The following is a 24,693-nucleotide window of genomic DNA, read 5'->3' as shown; positions in this document are numbered from 1 at the left end:
CTGCATAAGATGATATTTGAGATAATGATTTTTGTGTCTTAGGTGCTTGGAACTTGTCTTGCTTTAATGAGGATGCAACAATTTTGGCACCTTCATCACATGTTGTGCCTCTCTTGATAAACTTGATATGACTTATCCCTTGTTTTTCACCAATTCTTTTGTGGATGGGAGTGGTCATGTTCACTCGACCTCCTTTTGCCCCTAAGGCGGCCTTCTTGTTATTCTTGACATAAGAGATGGTTTGAGATGCACCATCTTCATTCTTTCCTAGTCCCTTACCTTTCTCAAATCCATATTTGCTCAAGTACTTTGATCCAAATCTCTTGGTATGCTTCTCAAACTCACCTACCGTTGGTGAGGGATTTGTCTTGAGTACTTGCTTGTGTGATGGTTCTTCTTCTTGCACTAATTGAGTGAGTCTACTAATCTCTTTTTTCATGGCTTGCATTTCGGCATGGTTAGTAGCACAAGTTTGAATATCCATATTAAAGCATCGTGCACAACCATTACTAGTTGAAGGACTAGATGACTTTGATGACTTAAAAGTATTGGAGGAGCTTTCCAAGAGAGTATTAACTTTAACTTCAAGTGCCGTGTGAATGGCTTGCAAGCTTGTTAAGCTTTCTTGAAGTTTCTCATTGTCTCTCTTCAAGTTAGCATGAGTGTCTTCAACTGAGAAGAGTTCTTTAGTTAAGTCATTTACTTTCCTCTTTTCACGAGTAAATGACTCTTCTACCTCAAGAAGTATGCTATCCTTGACTTTTAGAGACTCCTCAAGTCTCTTGTTTTCCTTCCTTTCATTGGTAAGGTGCTTTTCAAGAGCTTCAGATTTTTCTCTCTCAAGCCTAAACAATTCTTCTTGTGATTCAAGAGTCTCATCTAGGTCATCTAGTTTCATTATTAATTTCATTATTCTAGTTGCCGCACTTTTGCCATATTGTTTAATGAGACTAGCAATTTCATCTTCCTCATCTATTTCCTCATCCGAAGAGTTTGGGGATATTACCTTTGAGTTCTTTGCCATCAAGCACATGATTGGACCTTGATCTTTATCATCGTAGAGATCTTCAAACAAGCTTGGTTGATGTGAGGATAAAGTCTTGGATGCCATGGTTGCAATATCTTCATTGTCGGAGTTGCTTTCTTCATTTGAATCCCATTCTTGACCAAGATGAGCTTCACCGACATGCTTTTTGTATCTTGGCTTATCCCTCTTGAATGAGCTCTCCTTCGTGTCCTTGTTCTTCTTCTTTTCTTCCGGACAATCCGCAATGAAATGCCCAATTTTCTTGCAACCAAAACATGGCTTGCTTGATCTTCTTCTTGTTTCATGCTTGTTCTTGCCAAAGTTTTGGAAGTTGCTCTTCTTTAGAACTCTTCTAAAATTCTTGATGAAAAAGGCCATTTGCTCATCATCAAGCTCATCATCTTCACTATTGCTAGAGTCATCATTCTTTGAAGATTGGGTAGCCTTTTCCTTGCCCTTCAACTTAGCTTGAAGAGCCAACCCATTGTTCTTTGCAGCTTGCTTTTGTAGGTCGGCCAAATCTTGATTTATCTTGACCCTCTTTAATTGATCATGATGAGGTTCAATTCTTCCAAGAACGTTCTCAGCGGTGAAATGTTTGAAACCTCTCTCCGCTCTTATCAAACTAGGTAATGTGACATCCCTAGCCATGTAGACGGTCAAGAGCTTGTACACTATCTCACGATCACCCCATTTATCTCTACCAAGAGACTTGATTTGATTGGTGATCTTTTTCATGCGGTTATACATATCCTTGACGGTTTCATCTTTCTTCATGGAGAATAGGCTTAGTTCATCTTCCAAAGTCTTGATTCTTGACTCTCGGACTTTTCTTGACCCTTGATGATTTACTTGGAGTGTGTCCCAAGCATCCTTGGTGGTGGGAGAATCTTCTATCTTGTCAAACTCTTCCGGACTCACGGAAGAATGGAGAATGTTCAATGCTTGATAGTTTCTTTGTAAGACATATGCTTGCACCGGCGTTGTGGCTTCTCCATCTTCCGGGATTTCACAACCTACTTCAATGATCTTCCAAAGATCCTTATGAATTGCACTCAAATAACCAAACATTTTGGTCTTCCATTGATTATACCTCGTTCCATCAAAATAAGGGGGCTTTCCCATGTGTATTGAGGCATTATGATCACTTGGGATTTGAAATGTGTAGTCATGAGCCACTTGGTGATAGTCGGCTCTTTTCTTCACTTTTGAAGAGCTTGAGGATCTTCTCTTGTAATCGGTGTCCGAGTCATCACTTGACTTGATTATAATTTTGGTGCTGGATTTTTCTTTCTTTCTTTGCAATTTCTTCTTCTTCTTCTATGCCTTCCATTCTTGGAACGACATCTCGTCATCAGTTGTTTCCAAATCTTCTTCTTCTTGTTGTTGCCTATTCTTTTTCTTCTGCTCAGATTTTTCAAACAACTTCTCCTTCTCAACTTCAACGATCGGATCGACTTGAGCTTTGGATGAAGTGTCACTTGACATCTTGATTCTCCAAGCGGTTAAGCTTCAAAGATGGAGAACGTTGCTCTGATACCAATTGAAAGGACCTCAAGATGCCTAGAGGGGGGTGAATAGGCTAATCTGAAACTTAAAATACTTTGAACACTGTTAGTAACACAGATGTCCGGATACTCCGGATATATGTCCGGATACTCCGAATATCAAGTTCGGAGTTTCCGGAGATAATGTCCGGACTATCCGGGTATGAAACATGCTACACAAGAACAAAGATAATAATGCTGTAAATTAGATCCTGTAAATTTAGAGGGACTAGTGATACCTTTAGAGTATTTCTCACTAGTTATCTTACTCCTGAGACTTGTGTAATCGTAGATCGACCTCAAACCCTAGACAGTTAGTCTCACAAGCAAACAACCACAAAGACAAGCTAGAATTGCAAGAGTGAGACAGAATTTATTTCCCGAAGTTCACTCCCAAAGGAGCTACGTCTCTGTTGAGGAAGAATTCAAGAGACGGTGCTCAAGAACCCCTATGCTCCTCTCCCAAGAGTGAGACCAACGCTCAAACCCAAAGTCACTTACTATGAATTCCTCGGAGAGGAAAGATGATTACAAACTTGCTGTGATGCTCACAACTCAATCACGCAATCACAAGCGATGCCTAGCCATCTAGGAGCTTGAAGCTCCAAGAGTAACAAACTAGAATCCATAGGCTAGACTTGGATGATGTGCTCAAGAGATGGAATCAAGGCTTACTTGCTCAAATCTTAGATCTTGCAACAATCTCACTTCAATCCCCTAAGAAAATCACTCAAGAATGGAGCAAATGGGAAGTGAGAGGGCTCTCTTTTGCTTATAGGCAGTTCTGGTCGAAATGAGCAAAAGAGAGGGAAATGAGGGGGTATGGGGGGTATTTATACCCCCTCACCCAGAAACTAGCCGTTGGGAGAGGGGTACCCGGAAACTCCGGGTATATGTCCGGATACTCCAGACATAGGTGTTCGGAGACTCCGGACCAATGAGTTTTGCGGACCGGTAACAGTAACCCGGAGACTCCGGGTATACGTCCGGATACTTTGTCCGGACATTCCGGACTGGAACCCGGACACTCTGGGTTAGACAGTGAAATTCACAGGAAGTCCCTTTTTAAGTGGTAGGATTGTTTCTCATGGTTTTTGTGGGTTCTGTTGAGCACAACTACCACGTCCACGCTTGTGGATCAAAGTTCCTCTTGATAGTACGGCATTCCTATACTCAATTTCAAAAATAAAATCTAGTCTTTTAGTACACTTGAGAACACCGCTTTTCATATCCTTTTTTGAGAGTTCACGCTTCGTTATATGCTTTGCTCAGTCACCCTTAGCACCTGCACACATGCTTAACAACACGATTAAATATACATGTGCTTTGTTATTTATCACCAAAACCCTCTTAGGGGCCTAGATGTCTTTCAGAGGCAAACACACTTTTTGTGGGCGTTATGATCGGTACACTTGTAGATCATCTACAGGATGTGTACCTTCATCACACAGACACTAAAAAGTTGTGGGACGCCCTGGAGGCCGACTATGGCGGCACAGATGCTGGCGCTGAGCTATACATCATGGAGCAGTACCATGACTACAAGATGACCGATGGGAAATCTGTAGTTGAGCAGGCTCATGAGATACAGTGCATGGCCAAGGAGCTTGAGCACCTCAAGATCAATCTACCCGACAAGTTTGTGGCTGGTGGCATCATTGCCAAGTTGCCTCCCTCATGGAGGGATTTTGCCACTACTCTCAAACACAAGAGGATGGAGATATCAGTGTCTGATCTGATAGCATCCCTTGATGTTGAGGAAAAAGCTTGGGCCAAGGGTGGGCGATCTAAGGCTGCTGAGGGCCAGACTAGTGCCAACATGGTGCAGAAGTCTCACGGCAAAGGCAAGGGCAAGGGAAAAAAGACCAAGCCGCAGCCTACCACTACTTTCAAGAAGAAGAAGTTCAAGGAGGGTCAAGGCTGTTTTGTGTGTGGATCTACCGATCATTGGGCAAAGAAGTGCCCACACCGCAAAGGAAGGAAGCCTTCACCTGAGCAGAAGACTGCGATCACGGTCATCATGGCTGGAGTGGAAACCAGTGGGTATAATTCTTTACCTTCGGTTTTTTCAGTATTTCAATCTACTAGTTGGTGGCTTGATACTGGTGCAAATATTCATGTGTGTTCTGATGTAAACCTTGTTTTCTTCTTACCAGACCGCTCGGGATTCTACAGTGATGATAGGCAATGGGTCGCATGCTACTATTCGTGGTGTTGACACGGTCGATCTGAAGCTTACTTTGGGAAAGATCGTGCAGTTGAAGAACGTAAAACATGTCCCTACTATCGGTAAAAATCTAGTTAGTGGCTCCCTTTTGAGTAGGGATGGTTTTAAAGTAGTGATTGAGTCCAATAAATTTGTCATGTCTAAATGTGGATAATTTATCAGTAAAAGCTATGAGTGCGGAGGCTTGTTCCATTTTTCAGTTTCAGATTATTGTAATAAGTCCATGAACTTAATTTTTGATGGTATAAATGAGAGCGATGCATCTGTTTGGCACTCGCGTTTATGTCATCTGAATTTTGGCTCTATGTTTCGACTTTCCACCATGAGTTTAATTCCGAATTTTTCCATAGTCAAAGGTTCTAAGTGCCATAGTTGTATGCAATCTAAGCAACCTCGAAAACCTCACAAGGTGGCAGAGGAGAGACATTTGGCACCTCTAGAACTCGTGCATTCAGATATCTGTGAGATGAATGGGGTGTTAACAGAAGGTGGAAAAAAATATTTCATGACCTTGATTGACGATGCAACTAGATTTTGCTATGTGTACTTGTTGAAAATGAAAGATGAGGCTCTTAAGTACTTTAAAATCTAAAAGGCTCAAGTAGAAACCCAACTTGAGAAAAAGATTAAATGACTTAGGTCCGATCGAAGAGGTAAATATTTCTCTAACGATTTTGACTTATTCTGTGCGGAACACGGCATTATTCATGAGAGGATGCCTCCCCATTCACCCCAATCAAACGGGGTTGCCGGAAGGAAGAATCGCACGTTGTCTGACTTGGTTAATACCATGTTAGACACCACTAGATTATCTAAGGCATGGTGGGGGGAGGCAGTATTGACTGCATGTCATGTCCTGAATAGAGTTCCCATGAAGAATAAGGAAAAGACTCATTATGAGGAGTGGATTGGGAGAAGACCTTCACTCTCTGGATTGCTTATTCTATGATCGGCATAAAATTCTTCTTTAGAATTTATGACCTGATCCAGCAGGAATCCACAGAGTGCTTCTTAAATTGCTCTAACTCTTTCCGGTTCGATGAGGTCTTCTTTCATTCGCCGAATCTATCATGTGCAATTATTATTATTTTAAATCAATACATTTACAGAATAAAATGAAAGAAATTGTTATTATTTTTTTACGTACATCTAATTCTTGTTGCGTCATTCTGTTTGGACTGCAAAACGTGTGGATAAACTCACATTCGTAGTAGCTACATAAGTTATTTCCTTCTATTTGTCTCAATATATATACACACACATACATTAGTTATGAAACATTAATGGTGTTTAAAGAAATGTAACTAGATGTGCGAATTGTATTCATATCGGAAAGTCCGTTTTGATATAAAGCGCACCCAGGTTGTCTGTGACTCCTATGTGCTTTTTGAGGAAGCGAGCCCATACTTTTTGGAGGATGTCTATGAGGTATTGATATTCTTCTACTAGTTTTTTCTTAGGATCGAACACTACAACTCAGGATCGATCAATCTAGATAGAGAGCAAGATCTAGTGAAAGCTGTTGATACACATATATAGATGAAATGTTGGATATACTTATTATCAAATTGAACGGATGGAAAAAAGAGTTGAAGGACTTACTTGTAGTTGTATGGCAACTGGATAAATGTACAAGTATGTTGCAAGTCCAAGACCATGAATATATTGTTCTCGGTCTGATTTGGCTATTTGAGTACATTATTCACATTTATAATATCTAGGTCCATGAAGCCGATGTTATAGTACCCCCTTCTTCGGCATTGTAGCACCTTCATCCTACATGATACAAAATAAAAGAGGGGATGAGAAAGCACAGAAGTAGTAGAGCTAGAATATAGAAATGAGAGGAAACACTTACATAATAAATGCACTGACAAGGGACTTGTCTAGGGCGTCTTGATGGTATAGAAACCAAAGACTCTCAAACTCGATCCATACGTCAGTTAGCCCCCGATGTAAATGGCTATGTTTAACCCAAGCTGCGAATATTACGTCTCCATCTGCAGAGACCTTCAAGTATCATTTATGCAACCCACACATTTTTGTTGGTAGCATATTCAGCACCTCGGGCCACATAAGAGGTTCCCCGCATACAAATGGTTTTCTTCCTGCCCCTGGGTGAATCGGGATTGGATCCTCCCCTCGGAGTTGAGATTTTGTGAGTTTCGTTTCCACCACAAAGTTGGTCATAACTTCATCCTCTTTTGAAAGCACTTGGAGTGGAGATATCGATTGTTGGGGTTGTTCTCCGAGCTGGGGAATGTTGTTGTACCGACGATTACCCTTATTCTAATAAGACTTTGTGATTGAGTGGTCGTAGTCTGACAGTGTTTCTTTCTCCCTTGGCTAGCACATGGCTATGATGAACTTCTGCCCGGTTGGATCCACTGGTTGCTTTGACTTAGGCTTCTTTGGCATGAAGTGATCGGTAACCTCCTTTCTCACGTGCGTATGCAATTCCTCGTTAGTCATTTTGTATGTGAACTTCAGAGGTGGAGGCTTCTCTTTCTTCTTAGCGGTGTTCTTCTTCGCCTTAGGAGGTGGCAGTGGTGAGACCCAAGCCTTTGCGTTCTTTTTCACCTTAGGAGGCGGTGGACTCATGCTGGGGTCACTTTAAGCGGCCGGTGAAAGTGGATCCATGCTAGGATCCCTTTGTGGAGATGGTGACAGCAAATCCATGCTGTGGCCTCTTTGTGCAGGTGGTGACGGCGGACCCATGCTGTTTGGTGGCGTTGGCGATCTTGGCCTTGCGTTCTGAGCCAATGCTGCAGAATCTGTGGTTCCTTGCAGAAATCTTATGTACCTCTTGTTCCAACAAATCCAAGTGTGGAGGGCATGTTGTAGCTCCTCTTCTCCATCGCCTCTAGGGATCTTGAGGTTGAGGCCTTCCCATCCTTTCTCGACTCGGTCAACCATGACTCTAGCATAACCTTCAGGAATCGGCGTGCCATACTTTGATCTTTTTCTTTGCTGATAAAGAAGCTCACAAGGGGTCCTCACGGTGATGTTGTCCACAGGGTAACATTGTTGGTTGTCCGCAACCATTTCAGTTTGGTCTTCGGCTGGGTGCTCCATGAAAGCGACACTGCTACGGCATTGAGAGCTGGGGCTGCTCTCCATATTAGGAACAGATGGAGCTGCTTGTTGTCATTGGCTAGCTACCATTGCACGTTCAATCGAAGCTACTCGTTCTTCAAGGGCACGCATCTTCTCTTCCTGTTCAGCCTTCCTTCTGCATCGACTTCCATAAGTCTTGATATCTGCACTGAAGCCATGCTTCCATGGAACTAGGCCCATGCCTTGGACACGTCCTACGTGTTCTGGTGTCCCAAGAGCGTATGTTAGCTTGTCTTCCTCTCTGTCAGGCTTCAAAGTGCCTTCGGCAATGGCCTTTAGTGCTGTATCGAGCCTGTCAGCCGCGTCTCTTATTCGATCGGTAGTCACGAACGATCCATCTTCCATGTTTAGTTTTCCTCCATGAGCATAGAAGAAATACTTTGCTCGCGATGACCAGTTGAAAGTTGTTGGTATGATTCCTTTTGCAATAAGGTGTCACACCCGGTTTTGGAAAGGAACTGAATGCGTCTCATATGTGCGCAAGGATCAAGTTCACACGCATATGATAGATGATACAAGTGTATATCCAAAATAATATCATAATGAGAGAGAGTATTAGAGTACTTTATTACATGACCGAAAGTTTTAATCTTAATCAAACAAATAAACATTTGTAACTAGCAATGGAACTTCAACTTCACAGGCAGATGACTGCAAGGCATACGCCTAGAACTCCTCAAAATCTTCAGGATACTCCAGACAGATATCTTGTTCTAAGTAGCATTGGTTTTTAATAAAGCAAGCCTGAGTACACTTATGGTTGGTACTTAGCAAGTGGAGTAAATTATATGACATGGAAGACCAAAGTTTAAGGAAAAGCTGACAAGGTTTGACTGCGATAAGCATTTTTAATTGACCAAATTTTATTTAGCAAGCATTAACAAAGTGTAAGTATATACCAACCCTTAAATAACTAAAAGTGATAAGTAACAACAACATAAATAAAGAACATCAATATAGATCATCTTCAAGTTCCATTATCATGTGAGGGTTCAAGCCGCTCTTAACCATGGCATGTTTGATATATCAGTTTCCACTCTGCAAAGGTTGTACACTTACCCACATCTCGTGTTTCCCTTGATACCCAGGTTTGCAAGATCCTTAAACACTTCTGAGGTGAGTGGCAGAGATTCACTACGAGGTCTTTATAAAGGTTCCCTAACTTGCAATGATCCACTAAGGTTTCAGGCTGCAGTGGTCATAACCCTCTCTAATGAGTAAGACGCCTTACCCAGGATCATATCTAAGCCGCACGAGGACCGTACCCTATCAACGCACTCCCTTCTTGCCCTTCCTGTAAGACCCTTACAAGCTAAAGTTTCTAATTAATTATCCAAGTCAAGAGCCATGTAGTATTGTGGTTGCACTATTTTCCTAGGTGGTTCTCCATGTTCCAATTAATGCAATGATCATAAAGTTATCACCATAAAGGTATTCCAAAACATGAAGTAAAATAAGTATATCATCTTTCCAAGTTATCCAACCATACTCTAAGTAGATGAGCAACTAGCATAGCCACAACATAAAGTAAACAACCCAGGTTTAATCATGGAAGTTCGAATAGAAACTAGGCATATCCTTAGTTTGGGACCCATCATATTATAGACACATGCATGCATATAAAGTAAAGTGTGTATTAAGATTATTAGGACCAAAGTATGATCAAGGACCACTTGCCTTACTCAAAGAGTTGCTGCTGCTCAGCGGTTGCTTCAAAGCCTTGCTCTTGCGGTTCCTCGCACTGCGCACCGTCTATCGCACCACACAAGTTCATACAAGCAAGCAAATGCAAAAAATAATAAACAGTACACCAAACAATGTAAATAGAGCAAAATAAAGTTATAAAGCTACTGTACACATCGCAAGGATCATGTGAGCACGAGAATCGATGAAAACGGAGTTAAAACGGAGAAGTTATGGCTAAAACATGATTCCAGGGGCTTATTCGTAAAAGATTTGAAACTAAAAGGGCTCTGAACAAAGAAACCGAGGGCTAAAACATAAATAAACCTTAAATCTAGGGTTTAGATTGAAAAATAGAGGGGATAGTGATGGCGGGTTCTATTTTAGAAAAGATCAGGGGCTAAAATAGAAGAAAAAGGATCCGCTTGTAAATACTTTTGAACTGTGGTGGCGTGCGGGTTAATTCTAATAAAACTGAGGGTCTCTTTGCAAAAAACCCTAGGGTTTGATAGGTACGGGTTGACTTGGGTCAGATCGGATCTAGGCTGTACGATCTAGATCGGACAGCCGGGAGCGGCTGGCGGCTCGCGGTGGCGGTGTTGGGCACCGGCGGCAAGCCTTGCGAGGGGGGGTGGCGGCGAAGCTCACCGGAGTTGGCCGAAATCAGCGCTTCAGGGATGGTTTCATGTGGGGAAAATCCAAGAAGAGAGAGCACGAGATGGGGAACACGTTTAGGGGCTTTGGACGGGGCGCCGGGGCTGGGGGAAGGCAGACGGCGGTAGGGCGCGGCACGGTGGCGATGGCGAGCGATTGCACGTGCGAGGAGGTGGGAAAGAGAGGAAGAGAAGGTCGGCGGCGATGCTTACCCCCAGTTCCATTGCCCACTTTTATATACGCCCTGTGGCATTTTGCAGGGCCCGCTCGGCCTCCTCCGTCCATTGGAACTTATCTTGGCATTTCAGGAGCTTGAAGAAGGGTAGTCCTCTCTCCCCGAGTCGGGAGATGAACCTGTTCAGGGCTGCCATATATCTTGTTAGCTTATGCACATCTTTGATTGTGGCCGGAGCCTTCATATCAGTGATGGCTGTGATCTTCACAGGATTGGCTTCAATTCCCCGGTTGCTGATAATGAACCCGAGCAATTTCCCTAATGGTACTCCAAAAACGCATTTAGTTGGGTTGAGCTTCCACCGAAATCTGCGCAGGCTGCTGAACGTCTCTTCCAAGTCTGCAATCAAGTCATCGGAATTCCTGGTCTTGATGACCATGTCATCCACGTAGGCTTCAATGTTCTGATGCAGCTGATCAGCAAAGCACATCTGGATCGCGCGCTGATAGGTTGCTCCTGCGTTTTTCAATCCGAAGGACATAGTTTTGTAAGCATATGTCCCATACGGGGTGATGAACGCGGTCTTGATTTGATCTTCCTCCTTGAGCGCAATCTGGTGATATCTTGAGTAACAATCAAGGAAGCAGAGGAGAACACAACTCACCGTCGAGTCGACGACTTGATCAATGCGCGGTAGCCCGAAGTGATCCTTCGGGCAATGCTTGTTAAGATCGGTGTAATCAACGCACATTCTCCATTCATTATTCTTTTTCTTTACAAGGACGAGATTAGCTACCCACTCTGGATGGATTACTTCTTTAATGAATCCAGCCGCGAGGAGTTTAGCTATTTCCCGTTTAATTGCCTCACGCTTGTCGTGAGCAAACCTTCGCAGGCGTTGCTTTTTGGGCACGGCCTGTGGGTGCACATTCAGACTATGCTCGATCAGCTCCTTGGGCACCCCTGGCATGTCCGCTGGTTTCCACACGAATATGTCTTGGTTAGCCTGAAGGAAGCTGACGAGCGCGAGTTCCTATTTCTCACCTAAGCCCGCGCCAATGATGGCGGTCTTAGATGAGTCACCCTCCTGGAGCTGGATCGACTTGAAGGCCACGTCGTCAGTCGACTGGATGCTCGACTTGCTAGCCTTTCTCGAAGGGATCTCTAGCCCGGACTGGGAGAGCTACTGCGCGGCCGCGAGTACTTCCTCTGAAGCATCTGGCACACGAGTAGTCGAAGCATATTGGATCGCCTCCTGATTGCAATCATACGACTTCTTCAAGTCGCCTCGGAGAGTGAGTACACCACTTAGTCCTGGCATCTTGAGAAGCAGATAAACATAATGCGGCACTGCCATGAATTTGGCGAGTGCCGGACGGCCCAGTATGGCATGATAAGAAGATTCGAAGTTAGCTAGTTCGAATTTAATGAACTTAGTGCGGTAGTTCTCCCTCGTGCCGAAGGTGACTGGAAGAACTACTGTACCAAGTGGGTGCGCCGCGCTGCCTGGGACGATACCATAGAAGGGGACTTGCTCGGAACCAGCATGTTCGTGAAGTCAAGACCTATCTTCCTTAGAGTGCTGGCAAAGATGACGTTGAGACCACTCCCACTGTCGATGAGCACCTTGGTGAGCCTGACTTCTGCCACCACTGGATCCAGGACTAGGGGGAACTTACTAGGCTCCGAGAAGCTCGTCCACTGATCGTCGTGGGAGAACGAGATGGGGACCTCCGACCAATAGAGTGGCTGTGGTACCGCCGGCTCGATGGACATGATCTCTTGGAGAAGCAACTTCTGGTCCCGCCTGCAGCCGAAGTGTCCATCTCCCCCGAAGATGACGTTGACGGTCTTCGAAGCATCCTGGAACTTTGCGTTACGCCCTTGATCCTCTTGGTCGTCATCCTCGGGTTTCTTGTCTGCTGGCTTCTTGTTCTTCTTGCCACCCTCAAAGTTGCTGAATATCCTCCGGAGGTGGTAACAATCGATGGCCGTGTGATTGGCACCTAGATGCCACGGGCATTTCTTCTGCAAGAGCTTCTCGAACTCCTCCTGCATCGTCGACTTCTTGCCTCGCGAAGGATGATCCATAGCCACGATGAGAATATCTAGCTTGCATTTTCGGGGTGGACCCAAATAGTCCCACAAGCTTTTATCGTTGCGGTTGTCATTTGGACGCCTCAGATTGCTATCTTGGCACCGCGCGAACCGCTCCCGCATTTTCTCCTCCTGTTCGGACCAGTCGTGCATCATGTCACGAAGGCCCGCAACAATTTTCCACCTGTTCCGCCCGAAGTCTCTATAGATGCCTGGGTCGGTGATGCCATTGTAGAAGCAGTCGATGATGTCTTCCTCCAAGATGTTTGCGATGGTGGCACGAACGTCGAAGAAACGACGTGTGTAGGACCGCAGGAGCTCGTTATGTTCCTGTTTACACTGAGCAAGATCATGACGAGTACTTGTGTGAGTGATTGCCCCCTGGAAGTTGTCGATGAAGACCTTCTTGAGTTGCTCACAGGAGTCAATCGAGTTGTTGCTGAGGCTCTCCAGCGACGTGAGCGGCGCAGGGTCCAAAGCCATCGGGAAGTAGACAACCTTGGTGATGTTGGAGCCTCCAGCGACTTCAATGGCCGTGAAGTAGCAATGTAGCCATTGCTGAGGATCTTGCTTGCCATCGTACTTGGTGATGCCGATCGGTTTGAAGCCCTCAGGGTACTTGTACCTGCTGAACCGTGGGGAGAAAGCTGGGAAACGGTCGCTGCAGTCAGTATCTTCGGTCTCGACTTCTTCGCGTACCTTGCGCCTGGAATCGATCACGGACTGCGCATCGCGTCCTTCATTGATGTGCTGGCGCAGGTCTTCTGGAGGAGGCCGATGATTGGCCTGTTGCGGGTTACCCCCTGGAGGTGGCTGCTGCCTCCCGCCAGGGGCCTGGCTCCCGCGAGTGTTGTCGTTGTTGTGGCTGGGCTGAGGTCGAGGACGACCGCCGACCGTTCGGCTGTGAGCCTGGCTCCGGCTCTCGCCCACGTGCTCCTCCCTAACGTTAGATGCCGGGTTTTGCTGATCCAGCTGGATCTAGGCCCTCTGCACGTAAAGAAGTGCTTGACGCACATTCGGATCATTACTGCGCTCGAGTATGGCCGTAACCCTAGCGATGTTGGCCACCGGAGTCCTGAAGCCCCGTTCGCTTACGGCGGTGAATTTAGGGTCAAGCTCGCGATGCATAGATCACCTGCGCTTGTTGACCCTCCTCCGCCGGATTGTGCGGGCTTTGTTCTTGGCCCTCCGTGCCTCACGATCGGCATTGTTTTCGTCGCTGGCATTGGCTGTGACCTCATCTTCAGACACAGCATCGAATTTGATGATGGGGAAATCACCATCATCCTCGCCTTCTTCCGCCATCAGTACCTGGCGAGATGAGCTCATCAGAGCTCGCGTCGACTAGTTCAGTCGACTCCTCCGCCACGGTGGCCAACGGCCTGCCCTCCTGGAACGGCAAAGGCTCGAGGTGTGCCACAAGTCGATCATCGGCTTCGAGTAGATCAGAAAGGCTCATGCCCTTCCAATGCCTGAAGCGCCCCTCCGGAGTGGAGGTGATCATTAGATTGTTGGCACCAAAACAACCCGAAACCCCCCGACATGCGGTGGCTTCGAGCTTTTGGAGTAGAGAATCCAAGTTGTCACACCTGATTTATAAGAACATAAATCGAGCAATCATATATGCGCCAGGATCAAGTCACGCATATATACAACAGATTATCAAGATATCACAACACATGTCACGAATAAAAGCGTATAAATTAATAAATGAATATCTTTATTACAACTAAATCAAGAATCAGTTCAAGGAATGCGGAAGCGTAAAATGAATACATGAAGAGCTGGGCGCCACAGGGACGTCGACTGGGAGACCAACGCCTAGAAGTCGTCGAAGCCGCTGACGTAATCCTCCACGTTGCCGGGCACTGAGCAGCAGTCGAAGATATCCGAAAATAGAACAGAAGAGTAGAGAGGCAAGTGTGAGTACAAACTCGTACTCAACAAGTATAACACGAGCATGAGGCTCTAAGGTTAGCTGACTCAACTGCATTAGCTTTTAGTCTTGGCAAATTTTATTAAAGCTAATTACTACAAGTGAATGAATTACCATAAACCCAATTGCATAATAAATTAATCAATATTAATTAAGAACTACTGAGATCCACCCAAACCAACCACCCGGGGAATCGCCCTCGTCAAAGGTTGATAACCCCACTAATCAAAAGGAGGATCTGGGCCGCTCATGACTGTGAGCACAGCTGATATATCAGTTTTACACTCTCGAGAGGTTGCACAACTTTACCCACAAGTCGTGGGCTACGCTAGTGGTTCATCACACTGCCTTAGGTGAGATGACTAGCAAGCACACTACGAGACCGTTACAAAGAATCACGTTGGTAAGGTGTAACCGCTAAGGATTCTGGGTCAGCAACGATGGGGCCCACCTCCGGGGGTACAAGACACACAGCACAGACCAAGCCGGAGGAGCAGGGACCATTGAAGCTTACCACCCCTCTTGCCCATGCAGGTAAGTTACTCCCGAACCAACACGACCTAATTAGTAAGTCAAGACCGTCCCATTCCAGTCTTGTGGTTGCGCGGTTGTCCCAGGTTGTCGCTCTATGAACCGGTCCTTATGGAGAGTGGCCAACCAAGCACTAAGCACCGTGCTGGCCCCCTAAACCATGTTTCTAACAAAACATCTTTTAAGGATGCACAAACCACTCAAGCACACAGCACAGAGGGTCGGCTCCAGAATTAAGTTGCATAAGACCATTATTCAAATTAATTAAAAAGGACCAAGATATGTTATAGCGCAGCAACCTAGCACAACTAACCAAAATGCAACCCAAAGGATATATAAAGGATATAAAGGTGGCTAGGAAATCCTTATAGGCATACAGAATTAAATGCAGTATGAAATTGTATTTAAAAGTGATAGGAGGTTCATGCTATACTTGCCTTCCTCGTACTCTCCCGGCTGCTGCTCGAACTGCTCGGAAGACGGCTGCTCCTGGTACTGGTCCAAAGGCTCCGCGTCTACTCACGATCATCAAGCATAGTCCACACATACACACATGCACACACAATAGCAAACTATAAGAAAACAGTACACCAATACAATAGAACAGCACATGAAACTAGCCTAGAACTAATCTACGCGTTACAACGATCGCGTGGATATAAAGAACGCTTAAAACGGAGCTAAAACGCGAAAACTACGCTTAAAACAGGATCCAGGGACCTATTTGTAAGAAAACTGGAGCTTCCAGGGGCTTCTGGGCAAAAACCGAGGACTAAAACCTAATTAAAGGTTAGACCCAGGGGCTAGCACGTGAAAACACCACACTTGGACTGCGGGTTCTAATTCTTGAAAGCGCGGGGGTCTAAATGAATAAAACTGGACTTAACTGCGAATACTTTTGAACTACACGGGAGCGCGGGTTGATTTCAGAAAAACCCGAGGGCTCTTTAGCAAAAAGAACAGACCGAACCGGTATCTTCTGTTTGGAGCCGTTGGATCTGGATCTGGCGGCTTGGATTTCAAGAGAAGAGCGAACCGGTATTGGAGGATCTGATCCACCGGATCGGGATTCAAGGGCCAGGATGAGATGGGGCTAAGATCTAATCAGGAGCGCTGGTTTTCGATCCGGCGGCCCGTGGGAATTGGGGGCTCGGCCGGCGGCGATTGCTCGCCGGAGCTCATCTCCGCGGCGGCGCCTCGCCGGCTTAGGCCGATCTCGGCCGTCCGGCCTCCATCCAGGACGAGATCAAGTCCTGGAGAACGCTGGCGGCACGCGTAATCCATCTAGACGATCAGCACGGCGGATTGGAGCTCGGGGCGGTGCTCCCCGCGGCGGAGGCGGCTCGGGTTACGGTGGCCAGGGGGACGTGCACGCAGAGGGGGAAAGAGGGGACAAGAACGAGCGCGGCGTGTACCTTACCGCTCAGGGGTGCTGCAGCGGCAGTTAGAGGCCGGGGATCGAGGACGCCGGCGTCAAGTCGTGGCGGCGCAAGGTGGGTTGGCGGCGGCGCGCACGGGGTGCTCGCGGACAGGTCGACGTGGCGATGCTCCGAGCGCCTGGATCCCTCGGTCGGCTCGGGGAGGTCCTGTGAAGGCAGCGAAGGGGTCAGTGCGGCCTGAGATGCCACGGTGGCCGGCAATTGCGCGGGGGCGGCTCACCGGCTGCGGCTGCTCGGGGCCCAATTCCGGCGAGCGCAAGGGCGTGGCGACGCGAGTAAGGGCTCGGGGACCGACCTTGCACTGGGGCGGAGCTCCCGCGGGGTCCGGTCGGGGCTGGATTGCAGCGGAGCGGCGTGCCCGCGGGCGAACAGGGGCGCCGGGCGGCGGAGCAAGGCGGCCGTGGGGCTTGAGCGTCGGTGGCGGCTATGGGTTTAGGGTTAGGGTTCAGGAGGGGTTGGGGCGGCTCTTTGTAGGGTGGCGGCGGTCCCATTGACGCGCGGACCCGAGGAGCACAGCTCGCCGGCGGTTACGGGGAGGAGGTTGCGCGCCGGAGAGAAACGGGGAGGGGGAAGGGAAGCTGACGCGCGGGCCCGGGTGATAGCGAGAGAAGGGGAAGAGAGGATTGAGCAGGCGCGCGGCTCGGGCTGAGAGAGGGAGTGGGCCGGGGCGCGGCAGCGGGAGAGAGAGAGGGGCCCGAGAGGGAAAGGGAGCTGGGCCGCCGTGGCCCATGCGGAAGAAGGAGGGGGAAAGGAGGAGTGGGCCGGGCTGAGGGAGTTGGGCTGCCTTTCTTCTATTCTTTCTCTTTTCCTTTTGCTGTACCCCACTAATTCAAATAATTCTACTTGAATTCAAATACAATTTGAATTCAAATCTATACACTCAACACAAATAAAACAATGCTGCGGCATGAATGCACAAACACTTTAATCCTATGATAAATTTTTATTTTCTTGCGTTATAAGTTACTTTAAATGCCTCCAAAAATTAAAGAAAAGCCTGGAAAATTTATTTAAGCCCAAATAAATTTATTAAAAATTGGGAAAATTTACCTTAGGGTGTTACAAACCTACCCCCCTTACAGGAATCTCGTCCCGAGATTCGGATAGGCTAGCTAGCGAAGAGATCGGGATATGTCTTCCTCAGCTCATCTTCTCGCTCCCAAGTAGCCTCATCCTCCGTGTGATGACTCCACTGAACACGGCATATCTTGATCTTCTTGTTTCTAGTAACTCTCTCAGACGTCTCTAGAATCTTCACCGGATGCTCGATATAGGTCAGATCCTCCTGCACATCTAACCCTTCTATCGGTGCTTGCTCTTCCGGCACTCTCAAGCACTTCTTCAGCTGAGACACGTGAAACACATCGTGTACTCCCGAGAGATTGAGAGGCAACTCCAAACGATATGCCACCTCACCTTTCCGTTCCAACACCTTGAACGGACCAATGTATCGAGGAGCTAGCTTCCCTCTTACATTAAACCTGCGGATTCCTCTCATCGGCGAGACCTTCAGATATACATGTTCACCCACTGCAAAGGTCAAATCTCGGCGACGAACATCCGCATAGCTCTTCTGACGAGTCTGAGCGACCCTCAGATTTTCTCGCACCTGCTGTACCAGCTGTTCGGCCTCCTCAACAATATCCGGACCAAACACCTGCCTCTCACCAATCTGATCCCAATACAGCGGAGTCCTGCATTTCCGACCATACAGAGCCTCGAACGGGGACTTCTTCAGACTGGCTTGATAGCTGTTGTTATAAGAAAACTCTGCATACGGCAGGCATTTATCCCAGCTGGTACCATACTGAATAGCACAGGCTCGAAGCATATCCTCCAACACTTGGTTGGTCCTTTCTGTCTGCCCATCTGTCTGAGGATGATAAGCAGTACTAAAGCGCAGCTTCGTATCCAACGAATCATGCAACTGCTCCCAGAACCGTGAAGTGAACTGAGATCCTCGATCAGATATAATCTTCTTTGGAACACCATGCAGACAGACAATCCTGGAGATGTACAACTCTGCGAGTCTAGCACCGGAGTAAGTAGTGTTCACCGGAATGAAGTGAGCAACCTTCGTCAACCGATCCACTACTACCCATATGGAGTTGTACCCTTTCTGAGTACGAGGCAAGCCAACAATGAAGTCCATAGTGATTTCCTCCCATTTCCACTCTGGAATCTTCAACGGCTGCAATAACCCTGCTGGCCTCTGATGCTCTGCCTTGACACGCTGACAAGTGTCGCAGATAGACACGTACTCCGCAACGGAACGCTTCATCCCATACCACCAGAATCGTTCCTTCAGGTCGTAATACATCTTCGTGCTGCCTGGATGGATAGAATATGCTGTATCATGAGCCTCACTCAGAATCAACTTCCTGAGGTCATTCACATCCGGCACACATATACGACCCTTGTACCACAAGGTACCCCGATCATCCTCTCTGAAATGAGGAGCTTTGCCAATCTTGAGCAACTCACGAATCTCCTGCAGCTTCTGATCTTCCTTCTGATGCTGCCTGATCTCAGCCTCTAGAGTGGGCTCTACCTCGAATGATGTACCCGAGGTATGATGCAGGAAACCCAGACTCAACTGTTCAAACTCCTCGCATAACTCCTGAGGCATCTGAAAAGCCACGGCCATGTTCACATAGCTCTTCCTGCTCAGAGCATCTGCTACAACATTGGCCTTGCCCGGATGATAGTGAATCTCCAAGTCATAATCCTTGACCAACTCTAGCCATCTTCTCTGTCGCATGTTCAGCTCACTCTGGGTGAAAATATACTTGAGGCTCTTGTGATCGGTGTAAATATCACACCTCTGCCCAAACAAGTAATGCCTCCATATCTTCAGAGCATGTACTACTGCGGCTAACTCCAGATCATGAGTGGGATAATTCAGCTCGTGTCGGCGCAACTGCCGCGAGGCATAAGCTATCACTCTGCCTTCCTGCATCAGGACGCAACCAAGACCATCCCTCGAAGCATCACAATACACTGTGAACCTCTTGCTCTGGTCGGGCAGAGTAAGGACTGGCGCCGTAGTCAACCTCTTCTTCAGCTCCTCGAAGGCACTCTGACGCTCATCAGTCCAAAAGAAATCCACACCCTTCTCTAGCAAGGAAGTCAAAGGCTTCGCAATCTTGGAGAAATTCTCAATGAACCTCCGATAATAACCTGCTAAGCCCAGAAAAGAGCGGACTTCCTTCACCGTCTGCGGTACAACCCAGTCAAGCACATCCTTCACCTTTCCGGGGTCCACAGCAATACCTCCCTTGGAGATAACATGACCGAGGAATGGAACCTCGTCAATCCAGAACTCGCACTTGCTAAGCTTGGCATACAGCTTGTGCTTTCTGAGCCTCTGCAACACAAGCCTCAGATGTTTCTCATGCTCTGCTTCTGACTTGGAATATATCAGGATATCATCAATGAATATCACCACAAAGGTGTCCAGATAATCCATGAAAACCTTGTTCATCAGATGCATGAAGAAAGCCGGAGCATTAGTCAAGCCAAAGGACATGACCGTATACTCGTATAACCCATACTTGCAGGTGAATGCCGTCTTCTGAATATCCTCAGGACGAATCTTCAGCTGATGATAACCCGAACGCAGATCAATCTTCGAGAACACACAAGCACCCTGAAGCTGATCAAAGAGATCCTCAATACGAGGCAATGGATGCTTGTTCTTGATGGTGACCGCATTCAGATCCCGATAATCGACGCACATCCTCTTCGCACCATCCTTCTTCTCTACAAGCAATACAGGAAAAGCCCAAGGAGAGAAACTGCGACGGATATAACCCTTAGCTAGCAACTCGTCGACAGTCTTCTTAACCTCCTCATGCTCGACAGGAGCCATACGATAGGGCCTCTTAGCAATAGGGGCTGTGCCAGGCAAGAGATCAATAGAAAACTCAATGTCACGATCAGGCGGCATACCTGGCAAATCATCCGGAAAGACATCCGGGAATTCAGACACCACGCGAATACCCTCCGTGGGTCTAGCCTCCATCTGATGAAGAAATCCAGAAGGCTTTGTAGCTCCAACAGTGACTTCCTGACCATCCGGTGCTGACAGAAGAACCGTCCTCTGAGCACAATCTATCCGGACTCCCCACTTAGCAAGAGTCTCCATCCCGAGGATCACATCAATACCCTTGGTGTCTAGCACCATCAGATTCGCACTGAAATCTACACCCCTTATAGCCACACTGACTCTGGGACAGAAGACATGAGACCTCAACTGCCCTCCCGGTGAAGATACTAACATGCACCTCTTTAATGTGCTAGTAGGAATACCATGATGCTCAACAAAAGACTGGGTGATGAAAGAATGCGTAGCACCAGTATCAAAAAGCACTGTAGCAGGATGGGCATTAACCATGAACGTACCAATAACCACGTTGGGAGCCTCGGCCGCTGACTCGGCCGTCACGTGGTTCACCCTGCCCTGAGCTGGGGCCTTGGGTTGTGCTGCACGCCCCTGCGGTCCCGCCTGCGCCTTCCGAGGGCAGACGTTGGCGTAGTGCCCTGGCTCACCGCAGTGGAAGCACACTCGCGGAAATGCAGCGGCCTGCTGCCCAGGAGGAGGAGTGGGCGCTCCCTGCCTCTGAGCTGGTGGAGCCGGAGGCGCTGGAAGCCTCTGACCCTGTCCCGCCTGCTGCTGCTGCTGAGGACGAGGCGGGTACTGCTGCCGCTGCTGGTACTGCTGGGGCGGCCTCTGCTGCTGCTGCTGAGGATGCTGATAGCGGGGACGAGTGTTGCTGCCCGAAGAGGATGGAGCCATCTTCCTCTTCTTATCCTCAATCTCCCGGCGCTTACGCTCGGTGTTGAGGGCAGCATCAACCAGCTGGTTGAAGTTGTCGAAGCGGTGGTTCAGCAGCGCATACTGGATGTGATCATCCAGTCCCTCCTTGAAGTACTCCTGCTTGTCGCTATCACGAGCGACGTCAGCAGGGGCGTAGCGGGCAAGCTGAAGGAAACGGTCACGGTACTCCGTCACCGTCATCGATCCCTGAAATAACGGACACAGATAACAAGGATAGAAATCGCTCATTTGGTCAGGTTTTACGAAAGAAATCAAGGATAGATCAAGCTCAAAAGGAATGGTTGTGAATTTCCGTTAAATTTTACCTGCTTAAGGGCACGGAACTCCTTCTGCTTCATCTTCATGATGCCCTCAGGAATGTGATGGTTCCTGAAACGCTCACGGAACTGGTCCCACGTGAGAGCGTCACGATCCCGAGCTGGGTAGGACTCCCACCAGTCAAGAGCGGAGCCTCGCAGCTGCCCTGCTGCGTAAAGGACTCGTTCCCGGTCGTCGCACTGCGCAACAACCAACTGGCGCTCCACCGAGCGAAGCCAGTCGTCCGCCTGGAGTGGGTCCGTGGCGTGAGAGAAGGTCGGCGGGTGACCTCTCAGGAAATCCGCGCGCCTGTCACGGGGCTGAGGCGGCGGAGGAGGCGGTGGCTGAGCATGGATCTGCTGCAGGGCCTGAACAGTATTGTTCAGGGTCGCCATCATCTGCATCTGGAGCTGGAAGAACTGCTCCGGGGTCAGTGGTGGCGGCATCGGTAGCGGCTGACCAGTACCCTGGTTGTTCTGCTCCTGCTGGTCAGAACCGGAACCGGTGCGCCTGGTGTTCACCATCTGATTGCAACAACCGAAATTTATGAGAAAAAGATATCGTGCCACTGCGGAAATGAAACTTCGGAAGGATATGACAGAAAGAAAAAGAATATAGGTTTTACCTCCAACATTCTAACTCAATTTTATTATTTAGTTCGAGTTGGGTTAGGTCGATTTGCATGAACAAGTTTAACTACTAGCCTATGCAGTCAACCAAAAATCCAAATCAAACCTTTGCACAATAACAAACATTCAATATTCACAACTTAGTCGAGTTTTCCACACTACTCGACTAACACACTCGTTCTAGCGTATTTTCCATCGGGACGGCCCTACTTATAGCTTATAAGACTAGGCGACTCAGGCCAACGTCTACGGAAAACTCAAGCTACTTCTCAGAAAAGGCGGGGAAAACAGCAAATCGAGGGCTTAAGACTCAAGGAATAGAAGCAGAACCATGATGATTGAAGATTTGCGGGGACAAGGCAAAGGAAGGGAAGTCCTAAACTCGACCGATTCTACCTAGGCTTCGTCCTACAGTCGACACGGCTCTGATACCAATCTGTCACACCCGATTTATAAGAACATAAATCGAGCAATCATATATGCGCCAGGATCAAGTCACGCATATATACAACAGATTATCAAGATATCACAACACATGTCACGAATAAAAGCGTATAAATTAATAAATGAATATCTTTATTACAACTGAATCAAGAATCAGTTCAAGGAATGCGGAAGCGTAAAATGAATACATGAAGAGCTGGGCGCCACAGGGACGTCGACTGGGAGACCAACGCCTAGAAGTCGTCGAAGCCGCTGACGTAATCCTCCACGTTGCCGGGCACTGAGCAGCAGTCGAAGATATCCGAAAATAGAACAGAAGAGTAGAGAGGCAAGTGTGAGTACAAACTCGTACTCAACAAGTATAACACGAGCATGAGGCTCTAAGGTTAGCTGACTCAACTGCATTAGCTTTTAGTCTTGGCAAATTTTATTAAAGCTAATTACTACAAGTGAATGAATTACCATAAACCCAATTGCATAATAAATTAATCAATATTAATTAAGAACTACTGAGATCCACCCAAACCAACCACCCGGGGAATCGCCCTCGTCAAAGGTTGATAACCCCACTAATCAAAAGGAGGATCTGGGCCGCTCATGACTGTGAGCACAGCTGATATATCAGTTTTACACTCTCGAGAGGTTGCACAACTTTACCCACAAGTCGTGGGCTACGCTAGTGGTTCATCACACTGCCTTAGGTGAGATGACTAGCAAGCACACTACGAGACCGTTACAAAGAATCACGTTGGTAAGGTGTAACCGCTAAGGATTCTGGGTCAGCAACGATGGGGCCCACCTCCGGGGGTACAAGACACACAGCACAGACCAAGCCGGAGGAGCAGGGACCATTGAAGCTTACCACCCCTCTTGCCCACGCAGGTAAGTTACTCCCGAACCAACACGACCTAATTAGTAAGTCAAGACCGTCCCATTCCAGTCTTGTGGTTGCGCGGTTGTCCCAGGTTGTCGCTCTATGAACCGGTCCTTATGGAGAGTGGCCAACCAAGCACTAAGCACCGTGCTGGCCCCCTAAACCATGTTTCTAACAAAACATCTTTTAAGGATGCACAAACCACTCAAGCACACAGCACAGAGGGTCGGCTCCAGAATTAAGTTGCATAAGACCATTATTCAAATTAATTAAAAAGGACCAAGATATGTTATAGCGCAGCAACCTAGCACAACTAACCAAAATGCAACCCAAAGGATATATAAAGGATATAAAGGTGGCTAGGAAATCCTTATAGGCATACAGAATTAAATGCAGTATGAAATTGTATTTAAAAGTGATAGGAGGTTCATGCTATACTTGCCTTCCTCGTACTCTCCCGGCTGCTGCTCGAACTGCTCGGAAGACGGCTGCTCCTGGTACTGGTCCAAAGGCTCCGCGTCTACTCACGATCATCAAGCATAGTCCACACATACACACATGCACACACAATAGCAAACTATAAGAAAACAGTACACCAATACAATAGAACAGCACATGAAACTAGCCTATAACTAATCTACGCGTTACAACGATCGCGTGGATATAAAGAACGCTTAAAACGGAGCTAAAACGCGAAAACTACGCTTAAAACAGGATCCAGGGACCTATTTGTAAGAAAACTGGAGCTTCCAGGGGCTTCTGGGCAAAAACCGAGGACTAAAACCTAATTAAAGGTTAGACCCAGGGGCTAGCACGTGAAAACACCACACTTGGACTGCGGGTTCTAATTCTTGAAAGCGCGGGGGTCTAAATGAATAAAACTGGACTTAACTGCGAATACTTTTGAACTACACGGGAGCGCGGGTTGATTTCAGAAAAACCCGAGGGCTCTTTAGCAAAAAGAACAGACCGAACCGGTATCTTCTGTTTGGAGCCGTTGGATCTGGATCTGGCGGCTTGGATTTCAAGAGAAGAGCGAACCGGTATTGGAGGATCTGATCCACCGGATCGGGATTCAAGGGCCAGGATGAGATGGGGCTAAGATCTAATCAGGAGCGCTGGTTTTCGATCCGGCGGCCCGTGGGAATTGGGGGCTCGGCCGGCGGCGATTGCTCG

The sequence above is a fragment of the Panicum hallii genome, chromosome 6, assembly GCF_002211085.1.
Source record: "Panicum hallii strain FIL2 chromosome 6, PHallii_v3.1, whole genome shotgun sequence".
Classification (NCBI taxonomy): domain Eukaryota; kingdom Viridiplantae; phylum Streptophyta; class Magnoliopsida; order Poales; family Poaceae; genus Panicum; species Panicum hallii.
Note: the sequence above shows the minus strand (reverse complement) of the source record.